This window comes from Melanaphis sacchari, unplaced genomic scaffold, assembly GCF_002803265.2.
Source record: "Melanaphis sacchari strain LSU unplaced genomic scaffold, SCAv2.0 Contig10_pilon_pilon, whole genome shotgun sequence".
In the NCBI taxonomy this organism is placed as follows: Eukaryota; Metazoa; Arthropoda; class Insecta; order Hemiptera; family Aphididae; genus Melanaphis; species Melanaphis sacchari.
Genome location: NW_020270420.1, coordinates 2,312,984 through 2,328,961, shown reverse-complemented (window position 1 = coordinate 2,328,961; position 15,978 = coordinate 2,312,984).

Genomic DNA, 15,978 nt, shown 5'->3' with positions numbered 1-15,978 from the left:
AATCTGCATATCTAGTTGTTTAAAATCTCTGTATTTTTATTACGATATCAGTGTAATAGATGTAGGTACCCAAAATTAGAAAAAAAAAACGATTGCAAAGTAAGATATATTTGCAATCGGCGTTTTGTAAATTATTAATTTATAATTTACGATCAACTACATAAAATCCAAATAAATAACATTATTAAATTTCAATTATCAATGGGCAGGTACAGAGTGTCTGTTAATTGTTGCGCACGTATATTCACGCAAAACTCGTTGTTACACACACTTGGGAAATCGGTCTTTATCAAGATTACCGATAGAAACCCAGTTAAGCAAGAAGACAAAGGAAAACCGTACCGACAAATATAAAACGTGGGTGTAGTTTGATGCGGTTTTTGATAATTAAATTGGATTCCGCAGGGACGGGAGAACCAACCGCGGGGATTGTTCGGGCCAGCGTTTGGGTATAAATGTGTGTGAAATCGGTCTAGAGTATTAAGTACGTTATTTCATCTTTCAAATTGTCGACATCTAGAACGGAACACTACGCAGTCACGATGACTGGAGACGCATCACCCAAACGCCACCGATCCAAACTTCCGTCGATTGTCGGGGACATACGATACGGACACCGTCACCGTGTCGGGACGAATACAACGGCTATACCTTTATCTCAGATGACGACCACCGCTGAGTGACGAACGTCGCGCGACAACGTCTCGCCGACCACCGATGAAGCGCGTTCAAGAACGGCGCACTGAAAAGGCCCCTTTTCAAGTTAGGTTAGTCCTTTCTTTCCTCATCGGCCACTTGATCAAGTATCTCCGTTCCCGGGCAAAATAAATCATTACAGAAGTCGCGTCTTTTACGAGTCACGCTCTGCTGGTGGTTGGTCTTGTCTCCCGCAGATTGTGCAGGTAAGCCATTTTCACGCTCACGCTAGGTCGGCATCAAGCTCCATCGCCCGCGCCGGTCCGCTTAGTGTCAAGCTTGGCCGGCGCAGTGACGACACGCTAACCCTTCTCTCAATATCTTTTTACATATTATACGTATTTTAGTTAACCTGTGAAATTAAAGGAAAAATGTATAACACTAGAGACACAAGTAACGCTATCTATATTGTAAACATTTTTGTCGTATCTTATACAAACGTGATTGTGTCGTCAGTTTTGTTGTCTCTCATTTTTTAAGATTATAACGATCACCGAAGTGTTTTTTTTTTCACGGTTTCATCCTGAGAGTTTAAAGATCATTTCAATAAGAACAAAATGTATTCAAATATAAGTAATATGCAAGTTCAATATTTATACAATATGTTTGCTTTATTAAATGGTTTGTTTTTTTGGCACAAAACTTTCTTTCGATTTTTCCTACGCAATATGAATAAACGAAAAGAGAAATCATATTTTCCTTAAAAATTATAGTATTTATGAGCTACGCACATAGAATAACATGTATAAGTGCCAAAACTTCGAAATCGGTTTTATTGCAGGTCATATTTTTCGAATAGTTACGTTTATAATAATTAATAATAGAAATATTTTAGTATTCAATTTCAAAAAAAAAAAAAAAAAAAAGAAATAATAATAAAAACTACCTGTTATACGAGTAGCGTGAAATACAGCGTTAATACTATTTGGCTTAAGTTATTAGTTACAATAAATAACTATTTCCGATCACGAATTTTCGTTTTTGTTCGCAGAAATATCAACACGATATTAAAATTTATAATTTATGTAAACTGTATTATATTATCATTTTATGTATATATATTGCATGATAATTCAAACAATCTGAATTATCTCGCTATTAATCAATGAATATGGATCTGATACTTCGAATGCTTCAAATATTTATTTCATCTGCACTAGCTGTATCTTAGTGTAATTTATAATATTCTATACTATCAGCGTTTATTGGTAAACATAAATCACAATAGGTATTGCGCGATTTGCGATTTGCGATTTGCAAACTGTAAACGTACACAATTAATATTGGCTGCATTACGATAAACTTTAAAATCTCTCGTTCGTTAAACATTTGTTTAGGTTTTGTAAAGAAACATAAAATATTATGGTTTATTGTTCTGTTGTAATTTATTATATTATTATACACGAAAATTGCAATATTGCAATAATAATTACATTAAAAACCGCGTACCGCTATTTTTATTATATTAAAACGCATCGGTTTGTTGGTAATATTATGTACATCTAAAATTGTTTTGTCTACTTAATCATATTGTCATCTCTGTTCAATATTATGAAGGAATATATGGGAGTACTATATACAAATTACCAGAGTGTTTTTTTAATACATTTTATTATTATCTATTAAAGCTTCAGTATTAATGTATATTTTATTTGGACCTACTTTTAGATTAAATATATAGGTAACTTATGTAGGTTATAAATAAAATAAAGAACATACAATGATTTTTACAATGTTTATTTTGTAAAATTATGGAAGAGTAAGAATATTATTTCCGTGTTTTCTTCTTTAAGCAAATTTTAAAGTAAGGCTGAGTAATAAAGATATTTCACGCTTCATTATGTTTTTATTTATTGGTAACAATGTCATATTATTGATCGTACGGTTTCTTTTCATGTGTCGCATGTTTATTTTATTTATTTATTTAAATTTTTAGTGCCTCAAGAACCAAGAGTACAGAGTAAAGCAAAGTGCAATATGGTTTTAATATAAAAAACAAAAGTATACGATTTTCTTAGTATAACAGGAAAGAATTTAAAAATAAATCATCATCAGACAAGTTATTAACACAGCGCATAGCGCGATCAAGAGGACTTGTGAATTCTGCAATATTAGTAGAATGGAATTTAATATTAAAAGTAGATTGTTGCCTTGAACTTTTTTTTGGTTATGAAGAAGGATAATTATTTAGATTCTTTTTATTCAAATGGGTTAAGTATGCATATCCTATTCAGACTGGGGTGATTATTACTTCATCTCTTTTTTTAAGATTGACGAAAGGTTTTATATTTTTTAATTCGTTTATGAATGATTTTTCTAATTTTGCTGCTATGTTTTCTTCATCTTCAGGGTGTGATTCTTACTATCGTATGATTACCGCGAAACCGTAGTTTTTAAATGTGTCAATGAATATATTTCTATACTATACTTGGGTGTCTAGGATACTGATAGTTGATAGGAAACTTTTCCGATAAGTTGTTTTGATTAACTATGTTTGCAAGTGTTATGTTTAATAAACAGTAATCAGTAAGTTGTGTATTTATACTTGGAGATCAAAGCTATAATAGTATTATGCTAAATTGTTGTGTTTGGAAATCAAAATTGTCGCTGATACTTATGTGGTTTTTCAAAACTTTGTATCTGTTGTTGAATTGGTGGTGGATAAAATATGCAGAATATTTTTGGAAATATTTTCTGGAAAATTCTTAATTTTTGCCATATATTTGAGTTAGCTATGTTGTCACTGTAGTTAAACTGCAGGGAGTCTTCCGCATCGCAAAAAATATTTTCTATAGGGCTTGTCATAAAAAGTACGCTTATTTTTAAATGTTTATAGATGGAATTATAGTATTCAGTTTATTTGTATGATTAATGGTCTCGTCTCTTACTATTTTTCTTCTTTTCGATCCATTATTATAATGTATATTATGCACGAAAAAATCATTTTGGATGTCAACACGAATTTGCGCGTATACATATTATGTAATAGGTATAACGCATTACGCATATTATGCCGAATTCATCCTTTACCGTTTTGATCTTTTTCATATTTACTTTTAGTTATTATTAGAAACGTGTTTAGTTTTTTTTCCCTCGAAGCAAGTTAAGATATCAGAATAGCACATTTAAAATGAATTAACGTAAAGTGAATGTTAACATAACTTTTATTATAAACGAAAAGAAAAAAATAACATAGTCAATAGACAATAATTAATAATATTATTAAACACATTAATATAGTACAGCAATCAGATAGCGATCGAGGTAGTAACTAACAGTGTTAAAAGCCGGACAAAAGGACTATGATGTGCGCGTCTTCGCCGTCATATGGATGGAGCTAAAACGCTCAATAATTTAGTTGTTACTATAGGTACTTGAAATGAGCCATAAACATAGTGCATTAATCGTGTGTTTACTGTCAGGTAAAATTAGGAAAGTTAAATATTTTTTTCAATTAGTTAAAGTTTATTTACCTAAAATATATGTATATATATATTAAAAGAAAAATAGTATATAAGTTAGTTCTCTACATTTTAGGTAGTTAGAAGTTGTTTTTTTTTTTATAGATTTTAAAGTATAAATTTAGAAATCAGGTTGTTCAAGTGTAGAGTATTACGTTAAACTAATAAACAAGCAGGTACTTAGCACATATTTTAAATATTAAACTATAGTTTAAAAAAGCTTGTAATAAATATATTAATTTAAAAAAAAATCATTAATATATTATTGTACAGTCGACACTCGGCAACTTAACTTTTTACGGAACAGTATTAAAAGAAAATACAAAAATAATTAGTTACTACGTTAGATTAGAAAACTGTATGCGTTGAAATATAAATTAGTTAAATTAAAAATTACTTTAAAAATAACTTTTTAATTATTAGTTAGTGTCCAGCTTTGACACCCGCTGTTATCCTTAAATCCATTTAATGTATAGAGGTCAAACAAAAAGATTTTACAAGATAATAAAATATGTTTCTGTATTATCTTATACTCAAAAATCGTTTTTGCAGATTACGCGAAAATGTTACTGGAAAACGATGTAAAAACAACTGTATACAAGTACATATATGTATCGATTTAACATTTACAACACCAACTATTTATTTATAATGACAGTCTTGAATGTGCAAACTTAAATGTAAACAGAATTGTATAAAGGTAATTTTACAAGTGCACGCACGAGTCCCAAGCGCATTAGTGATTACAATTTTCAAGTAAATCGCAATACAAACAAACATACTCGGTAAATATATAAAGTAAAAATAATGTTTAAATCGAAAAACAAAATTTTGTTTGATACGAAGTCAAATAAAAATCATCAAAAAATAATTATAATGTAATTTATTTATTTAGGATAGTTCATTTTGTAGTCATTTTAGGGGCACCATGTAACCCTACAGCGAAATAAGCCATAACTAATAATCATTATAAAATGTTACTGTAATTGTTTGCAGTTGGTGAATGCTGACGGTTACCAGTGAATGTATATAGTCGTATACCAAAGTCATTAGTGGATATTGACTTATTAATTAAATATGTACCGTTTCAAAACATTCACTAGTGAATGTCGACATATTTATAACGATATTGGTGAATGTTGGTAATGCTGATATTATTGTTAAGTTTACCTAATCTAGTGATAATGTAAGTCACAATAATTATACGTATACAGAAAATTTAATATCAATCACTGGTGTACTGAGGGATTGATATATTTTTTAAGACAAACTTCTGCATAAAATTCAACGACAATCGGTGGACAAAGATATACACGATTCAATTGCAAAACAAAGTCCACTACAAGAAATTATGGCTACATATTGGAATTTTATTTTATATAAAATGCCATGACACATTAAATCACACGACTTCGGTGGTCACTACTGATCGCCACTTAGGGAATTAGTTGGCTGTCAAATTTTTCAGGAAGCAGAAGTATGACAATTTTATTAACAGGTGGCACCGTCTTGCTGAAAACCATTTTTCTTCAGTGCCCATATCATCTAAAAAAGGTTAAGAAAAATTGGAAATCATATTTTGATATAACGATTTCCATTTACTGTTTTTGCATTTCCATGTTTATCTTCAAAAAGTATGGGCTTATCATCCCACTTGCCAAAAAGCCACATCAAACGGTTACATGGCATGGGTGAATTTGTTTTTTATTGATTGACCTTGAGTTTAAACTTTACTTCTTCTTTTGGGGCTTCATTAAATCACTGGCTTGTGCAAAAAAAAAAAAAAAAGTCGTGAGTTTTATTAGATCTTAAGTAAGTAATTCAACGAGTTATTTGTGAATTTGATGGGCAAGTCTGTGAAAACGTGATTAGTAATTTCACTGACAAAGTCATTACGTGTCGAACACGATATTATATTTCATATTTAAATCTCAACTCGTTGTGAAACAGTGTCATTTATATTGTATTTCTTATAAATTAAAATTGATATAGTAAAATTAAATACTGTGTTCTTAAAAATCTTTATTTCTTTACTTTTTATGATATTATTTCTCTATAATTTATTTATTTAAATACAAACGGGCGTAAAATAAAGTTATAGAAACATTATAATATAACAATTAACATAAATATAGTAAACGATGAATAAAAACTTTAATATTAAACAAGAAATGACGGATCGTCATTGGCTATGATTTCATCCTACGGCTGATATCCTAATTTTTTTTATAGTTTGTTGTGCAATGCGGAATGAAAAATGTAAAAGTATTGCGGTTGCATTGAACAGGAACATTTTTAAGTTAATGTATTATTAACACTCCTTTGTAAAAATTAAACATGTACTTCATGCAATCAAGGGTCAACATCAACTAAAACTGTGTTGTGTATGTCAACGTTAACCAATACCCCGATGTAAATGTTAATATTTGTTAGTAAATATTTACTTTTTTTTTTATTCTTCAACATTCACTAACTGAGGATATTCACAGTGAAAAACTTATCAAATATTATAATTATTTAATGTTTAAAATATGTATGAGTATCGTGTATTATTTATATTGTAAATCTACTTGTAAATTCATTTTATTATTTACATGACAACATGAATCTACTCGTCTAATTTGTATATATACTTTTAAGAATAAAAATCAAACGCGTCAAAAATATTGTTTTAATATATGTGTATATGATTATAATACATACATATATTTATATATATTTTAAATCAACTCAACGCAGGTTATATAGTGCAATTGTAAATTAAAAATTCTTATCTCTTTCCTCTTCTATTTAAAAAAACATACATAATGTTGACCAACATATTCTTATTCAATTAATTAGGTAAGTATTTTAGATTTTGAACGGAGCTTTTACAATAAATCAGTGTTTTATTTTTGTTTTTTCTGCTTATACGATAAGTAGATGAAAAAATACTTCGATATTCAACTTTGTGTATCCTTTCTGATAACAAATTTAATCTAGTTTGTACTTTAAAGATCAAAGATAAAAATTCCGTTTGTTTTTTTCTGATGACGATTGAAAAATAAACAAAAATCACTAATTACATTTGTACATTTAGCGAACAGTTTTGTAATAATTATATCATAATTAGACTGCATAATAGTAATTATATATGGTAGCATTTTTAATTTTAATGACTTGTGTTAAAAATGTTAAGATAATAAAATTACATTTGACAAAATAATATCATTTGTATACAATTTAAATATCATAGAATATTTTGTTTATTATTTAAGTAAAATATTTTATTATGAACTGTTTAATTTTGAAAAGTTTTAAAATGGTTATAATTTATAATAAACAAAACATTTTATTTAATGGAAATGATCAGAATATAATAAATCTTATCATAACAATAATATTTACGAATAATGTTTTTGGTAAATTATAATAAAATAATTAAAATTGTTAGTCTCCGTTTCAATATTTAATTTGGTAAAAATATGAATTTAAATGTCTGTAAAAAAATTTATACCTAACTGTGTTAATACATTTCATGAATTTTATAACAGATTATGACAGTTATCCCTTAAACCATCATACTTAATGATATTTTTATATAATTATGTTATGTTTAAAATAATAAATTTAAAAAATATTATTCTAATATTAGACATATGCGTAATTTTATACACGAGTAGATTATTGTTGAACTATTGTAATAAATTAGAACTTAAACCTAATAGGCTTGGCGCAGAGGAATTTTTTCACAAAATTATTCATTGACGACTAACGCATTAATTCTGCACAATAATTGGATAATCGAATGATTTTAAATTAAAATTATTTTTTAAAAAAACAATTCAGTATTATGTATTTATAAAACGACGGCATATTATTGATATGAATAGACAATTTGTTATTTTTCGGAGTTTTATTTTTTAATTTAGTCTTGGTGATTTGGCATTTAAAAATAAAAATGAAAAATAACGTTTCATATAATTGATTTTACAATAAACATCTCTTGGAAACGTTATACGGTCGGTCCATAAATGTTTCCTATAAAGATTTTTTTTTTTTTTTTGTATTCATATGGTAATACTCACAAAATCTATATTATTTTTCTACTAATTTAGAAAATAATTTGAAACATATTATGTTAGAAATACGTTTATGTAAAACATTTTTATCGTGAAGGTTAAAGAGGCATTAAAATACGTTCTAAATTAAGGGATATCCATCGTTTGTAAAAGATGGGTTATTTCCACACAAATATTTTGACGGGGATTTTAGAAGTTTCTGCAATTAAAGTGTACTTATAACTAGAGATTTCACTATACGGCCGTCAACTTCTATAATTTATATCATACTTTGTCTGTAATATAAAAAAAGGTGTTAAAATTGTATGAGATTTTCTCAAAATATATGAAATATTTTCCATACGAAACAGCACATTTGAAAAGTACGCGATATATAATGAATATAATTTATTATTCGATAGCTTAAAAACCAGAAATTTTAGATAGAGTATAGTTATTCGATTTCTATTCGTATATTAAATTTGATTTATCAAAGTACTATAAATGCAAATTAATGAATCATACTCAATGTTTTTAAAAATTGAAAAATTCTAAATAAATCCCTTGCACGTAAATTTAGTGATGTACAGCTTAGCTTTTTTGTCATTAAATCATAATATTCAAAATTATTTATACGTACCTAAATCGCTACGCCGAAAAGGTACTATTGGTTTCGAATGTTCGTGTAATTAACTTTACACTATTGTAACATGCGATAGTTTTATAATATAAAGTCTATATATTTACATTTATTGTTTAGTTGCGGTTGGTATGAAAAATAAATAAATCATTTTCAGTGTGAAATATTAAACATGTTTAAGATCTATACGCATATATGTAGGACAGAGTGACAAAGAAACTAAAAAAATTGAAGACATGTAATACTTTAAAAGTATCAGTTTTAGAGCAAGCAAATCGATCAATGAATGTATTATGCTATCGACTGTTAACAAAGTCAAATATATTTCAGTAAATATTGTAAATATACCATTTAATACAATTCACAATAAATAAAAGGAAATTTTCAGAGACCATTCTTAGTAGCGCCACTTTTGAATGCCAAGTCTGCAGTGAAAACAAATATCTTCTCCATCTGTAATACTTATAATATGTGGCTAAAGCTATAAGTAAAACAATCCATTTTACCTTAGACATCGTCATGTCTCCTCAAATATATTATTTATTGGCTTCAAATTCAGTATTAAGTATATATAACTTAAATTTAATTTTGATAAGTTAAAAAATAAATATGGTAGATAAAATCATTTTTTTTTTTTTTTTATTAGATTCAAATATAATGTTTTAATAAATGAGGAAATTAAATATAAGACATTTGAACAATTCATACATTAGCCAATTTAAGCAATTACAATAAAACTTTTGAATTGTTAAAAATAATAAAATTGTTTAAATAATACTAAAGACGTACTTTTGATATTAAATTTAATTATAGATCTTCAAATCTAACATAAACTATTTTCAAATTTTTAAATCTCAATTTTTATTTAAAAGAAATTTTAGGTCTCCAAAAATTACAAATGATAAAAATTATATAATGATGTATATAAGGTAGAAAATAATAATATGTACTGATTTAATAGTTTTTTGATAACAATTTTATGAAAACAAAAAAAATTATTATTCTGATTAATAAGATATTCATACTTACTAAGGTTGATTTAAATTGAATGTATTAAGATAAAGACATTTTTTTTTTAGTCTAAAATGGTTATAAGATAACTTAAAAAACACTTACTTAGATAAATATATGTCTCTAAACATTGCGTGTCTGTGTCTCATATGAAAGAAACCTGATTTTAACCACTCAAATAAATAATTTTCAGTATCTGACTTTTTTCTGCATTATATTTTTCCAAGCTCTTATTTAAAGCATTATTCTTTCTAAAAATTTATGGAAATATAAATAGAACGCACGTGTTAATTGAGTTTCATCGATTCTAGTAAGAGTATAAAATTATTTTAATAATGTTTATTTAATATTTATACTATATTATATCAATAAAATAATATTTCTGTAAATACTGTATAACAGTAAAATTAGAGTATTTAGATTCATAGTAGTATCTATAAGTAAAAATAAATTAAAAGTGTTAATGCGTATAGTAAAATTCATGATAATTCAGGGTGGAATATTCAAACGGTCGATTTTAAAAATAGATTTTCCCAGCAATAATTAAGATAAGAATTATCGCCAAATATTATTAATTCTTAAACGTTTGCCATTTACTATTTAGTATTTAGTATTCATGGAGCAGTGGAGTAGTGATCAACGTGCTCGTCCGATAAAATTGTTTTACAAAAGTAATGACAATTACGTATCCGCACTGCGTTCATTTCGTCTTCGCTTTAATCTTAAACGCTATGATTCGGTACCATCTGTTAAGGCTGTTTAAATATCGATTACTAACTTCGAAAAAATGTGTTCCTAAAAGAAACCTGTATGAAAAAAAAAAAACTATTCGTCCACTTAAAAATGTATCACCTTTGAAAGTGATATACCATATAGTGGAAAATATACGAAATCGGATCGAGAAGAGATAGTTATCATCTTGAGGACGTGATTTAAACAAAAATAAATGGTAAGTTATTTATTTCAATATAATAGATAATAATTAATTTTTATTCGTTTTATCCTTGAAAATCGGTTAGATCTCTGCAAAAAACGTATAAGAGTTTAGGAACTCATGATTTATTTTTAATCTACAGCTAATTAATTATCATATCGTTATTAATTTCTTAAAAAAGTTAAATTCTATAAATTGGAACTTTAAAAAGTCTATAAAAAAAAATTATCTTAATATACAATGTTTCACGATGAACTGACAATTGCAATAAACTTATGTTCTATTTAAAATTTTCAATTTATTATTATTTTAAATTACCAATTATCATCAGCGTTAAATTTAAATCAATTTTTTGATTTTTTTTTAAAATTAGTATATACAATTAAGAAATTAAAAATTTTTTTTTTGATATTTAAAAAAATTAAATAGCTATTATTTTATTTATATAAATGTTAAAACATAATATTAGAAAAAAAAATAATCAGCCGTTTATTTTTTACGATTTTTTGAAGTTTGCATAATTTTATATTATTTCAAATAGATTTTCTGGATAATCAATAACATTGATAAACAAGAAATAAATTTTAATTTAAGGAAATTATAAAAATTAATTAAAAATTATTGAGTCGACCTTAGTAAAAGATTTTGACTCCAAAATTTTTCCAAAAATGGCTATTTTGATTTTTTTAAATATTAATTAGAAAAATTTGAATCTTAAGTGAAACATTCTGTATTTATATATTTTATAGTTTAAATATGAAATAATTAAGATATTTTTTTAAATTTTCTACTTAAAAAAAACTTATAATTGATATTTTAAAAAAAAAAACTAAAAAATTGAAAATTTCTAGTGGCAAATAATAATTCAAAAAAAAAAAAAAAAAAAAATGAAGCATATTGAAAATTTTGTCAAAAATAAAAAACAATAATTTTAACATTTGGTTAAAAATTTTAAAAATCTACAGTTATTCGTTTTTGAGAAATGTATATAAATGTAATGATATAATGATATACTGATATTTAATTGTATAATAGCTAAAAAAATATCTAATTTAAATTAATTATACAATAAACAAATTTGTCTAAGCAATAGTGGAAAAAAAAAGTAATGTAAAAAAATATGAAAACCAATTCAAATTTACTTATAAATTAAATATTAAATGTTTAGGCGCTAGTGTAAAAATAAAAAATAATATAAATAAATATAAAACCTTATATAAGTTAAACATAATGTTTAGCACAATAGAAAAAAAAAAAAATAATGTAAATAAATATATAGGCTAATCTAAGTTAATTTTAAGTTTAACATTAAATGTCTAAGTACTAGAGTAAAAAAAAATAATGTAAAAAAATATAAAACCTAATATAAGTTAATATAAGTTAAACATAATGCTTATGCAAAATTGCAAAAAAAAGAAATAATGTAAAAAAAAATTTTAACTTAATATTAGTTAATTATAATATTAACATTAAATGTCCAAGCACTAGTGGGAAAAAAAAGTAATTTAAAAAAATATGAAACCCAATTAAAACTAACTATTAATTAAATATTGAATGTCTAAGTACCAAAGTAAATAACTTATAATAATTGAAAAATAGAAAAAAAAATGTAAAAAATATAACCTACCTAATTTAAGTTAATTTAAATATCAAATGTTCAGAAATAAGCTAAGAAAAAAAAATGTAATAAATATATAACCAAATATAAGTTAAACATAATGCTTATGGACAATTGAAAAAAAAAATAATGTAAAAAAATATATAAGCTAATATAAGTTAATTTTAAGTTAAACAATAAATGTCTAAGCACTAGAGAAAAAAAAATAATGTAATGCACAATTGCATAATAGAAAAAAAAAATAATGTAAAAAATATAAGCTACCTAATTTAAGTTAATATAAGTTAAATATCAAGTTTTCATGCATAAATCCAAAAAAAAAAAAAAAAAAAATGATGTGAAAAAAAAAACTATTCGATTAATAGGTTTAAAAAAAAATTTTTTTTGTAAAATTAATAAAGTATGAGAAGAATATCATAAGTTATTTAATTAGTAACACATAAAACTATAAACTAAAGAGAAGGCTAGTTTCACGGGAATGCAAATGCCTTTGATGAAACCGCCATCTTCTGGCTTGATTCACCACCTCGTCTTTTTCGCCAGTGCATGAGCTCTCAACATAGTATGATTCTGCGAGCGATAACTGGACCTTCATATTTTTAATAAATTAATCCAGTGATGTTTTTTATTTGGACTCAATTGTTCAGAAAGTTGTCTTCTCATTTTTGTTACCTTACTTTTTCCTGACAAGTGTCACATATTCAATGCTGCAAATCTGGTAAGGTACATGAATGCATGATTATATTATGCTGAATATTATTATTATAGATTATATATTATATTTACATAACAGTGTATAGTATTTGATTTTATTTTCGAGAACCTTCCGAAGATCAGGAGGAAGGTAATAACTTGAATTTAATATTAGTATCTGACGAGGTATCTAATGAGTTATTATATTTTTTAGCACTTATAAGTGTAGGATTAAATCGTCCTAGTTACGCGTTTACTTACATTAATCTTTGCTTTATTTCACTTTTTTTCTCCTATTTTTCTCGTTATTAAACAAACGAATTTATCAACAATTTGATTTATTAGAAGATTGCTGTTTTCCCTGAATTTTTTATTTATTTTCCCAATTATAAAAATTAGTTCTGGTAATTTTTAATTTAAATTTCATAAAAGTACAGACTAGGTTCAAAATAATGTTCAAAACCACCCTCATTTTATGAAAATTTAAAAATTTTATTGACAACTTATAGTGTAGATATTTATCAAAAAAAAAAAAAAAGTAAACAAACACAATATGTTAAAATAATGGCCATTATTCCGCTCAGAATTAAAAATTAATTAATCCAATAATACTTAAACGTATTGTATGTAATATTGTAAGTTTCAGAATTTCAGATTTTTAAAAGGATATGTGTAGCCATGTAAGAATAAAGATATTTTTTAAAGTAAATTTAAATATTTTAATAGTTAAAAATGTCCAAGTACGAAATTTCAAGACTACTAAAATACATTTTAGTTTTAAACTTGATATTTGTATGATCATTATTTTTCATGATGATTTTAATCTATTAAATTAATATTAATAATGACTTTTATCTTAAAAAATGTATCATTGATAATATTTTTTTCAAATTAAATAAGTTGTATTTGTTTTATTAAAGCATTTAGAACTGTGTAATAAAAAAAAAAAAATAAAAATTAAACATTACCAATTACTTCATGTACTTACATGGTGTCATGGCTATATCTATAAATTACGAATTATTAAATACATAGTTAAATTTGTACTTGTATACAATTGTATTTAATAGCATACATAAATATTAAAAGTTTATAAAAGTTAACACAATTTCTATTTTGCATTAACATTTAATATCTCGACTTGTATATTTTTATTATATGAATAAAAAAAAAGAACTCTTTCTCTTGAGTGAGTATACAGATAATATAGAACTGTACTGTTCTAAATACAAATTACAAATTGATTATTTGTTATTACTTTATTATTCTTATTAGTTCAAGTGCTCGATGGCTTCACAAACATAATTTTTAGGGCAATTGCTCTATATAATTTTAAATTTGTAAATAATTATAAATTGGAAATGGAGTATGAAAATATTTTTAAATTTGACCATGATTATTGAATAAGTAAAATTTTAATATTAATTTAATGTGATAATGTAGTATTGTATAATAGATATATATTTACTGGTTTACTCTAAGAATCAACACATAAGCAAAAAAATGCATACAGTATGCCTGTTTAGTTGATTATTATTAATAATAGGAGAACTGGGAAGATAGTATTAAATTTTATGCAAGGAGTATTTATTATTGGAAGTTACCTATAAGTTAAGTAATGAAACATATAACCTATTATACTAATGTTAATTGATATAGTAATTTGTAAAATAATATCATACATAAGCCGTTTTTAATTTTAAATGTGGAGTAGATATAGATAACTTTAGTATTTGCCTATTTGCTCTTATAAATAAAACCTTCACTACGGAACTAAAAATGGTGATAATAAAGTGACTTTGTAGTCATAAATTATATCTATTAATGAAATATTATTCAATATTTTAATAGTTATATTTTATTACCAATATAAATTTATATTATTATCATTTATCAATGACATTGTTTAATGCAATTTGAAATGTTTTATATATATATATATATATATTAAAATTTAAAATTTAATGTATAAAAATGTTTATGATTATTATAGATTTTAATAAAATTTATTGAATATGAAAACTGGATGTGTTATTAATTACCTTTCAACGGTTTTAATAATAATCCTGTAATCAAAAACACATTTTAAAATCTATCTGCATAAAATAAACACCCTAATATACTCTACTCTACCTACAGAAAATCTAACAAGTATGTTTATAAAATCAGTTGAAAAAACCCTTGAATCAAAATTAAGTGAAAAATTTCTAACCGAATTATACTCCACTCAGTAAACATTTTTTTTTTACCTATTTATTAATAATTAATCATTGCGTTCAATAATAAAATATGTAATAATAACAAGTTACAATGATATTATATTAAAACCGAGGTTATATTTTAGAATTGTGCTAAGCAGGTGAGCGAAACAAAACCAATACACCCTGCAACACCTAGCACTATGTATGATAATTATAATGTGTACCAGAGTATTCAAATTTACCCCGAATTTGTATCCATATGGCCATATACCTAAGTATCTGTTTTAATTCTGTCAGTGCTTTTTCCAACATTGGAGTAAAGACTGAAGTTTAAGGCTATAGCAACAATATTTTGTATAATACCTATTAAATAAGCAAGTATGTATTTTAAATATTACTCGAGTAGAAATATTAATTAGTCGAAATAAAGCGCTATTGTGAAGACATAAAATTCCTAATATCTACTTAAAATAGGCTGTAATTAAACTAATAATACGTATAATATATAGGTATACGGTATAATATGTTAATTTGCTTATTTTAATTGCATAATATTTATTTTTATTTAAACAACTGCATTCCGTTATTCCCACACATCTGCAATATCATGTAATCTGTATCCATTAGATTATCGTCGTGAAAATAAAAACAATAATGACCCTGAGAAACACTCTCTTTCTACAA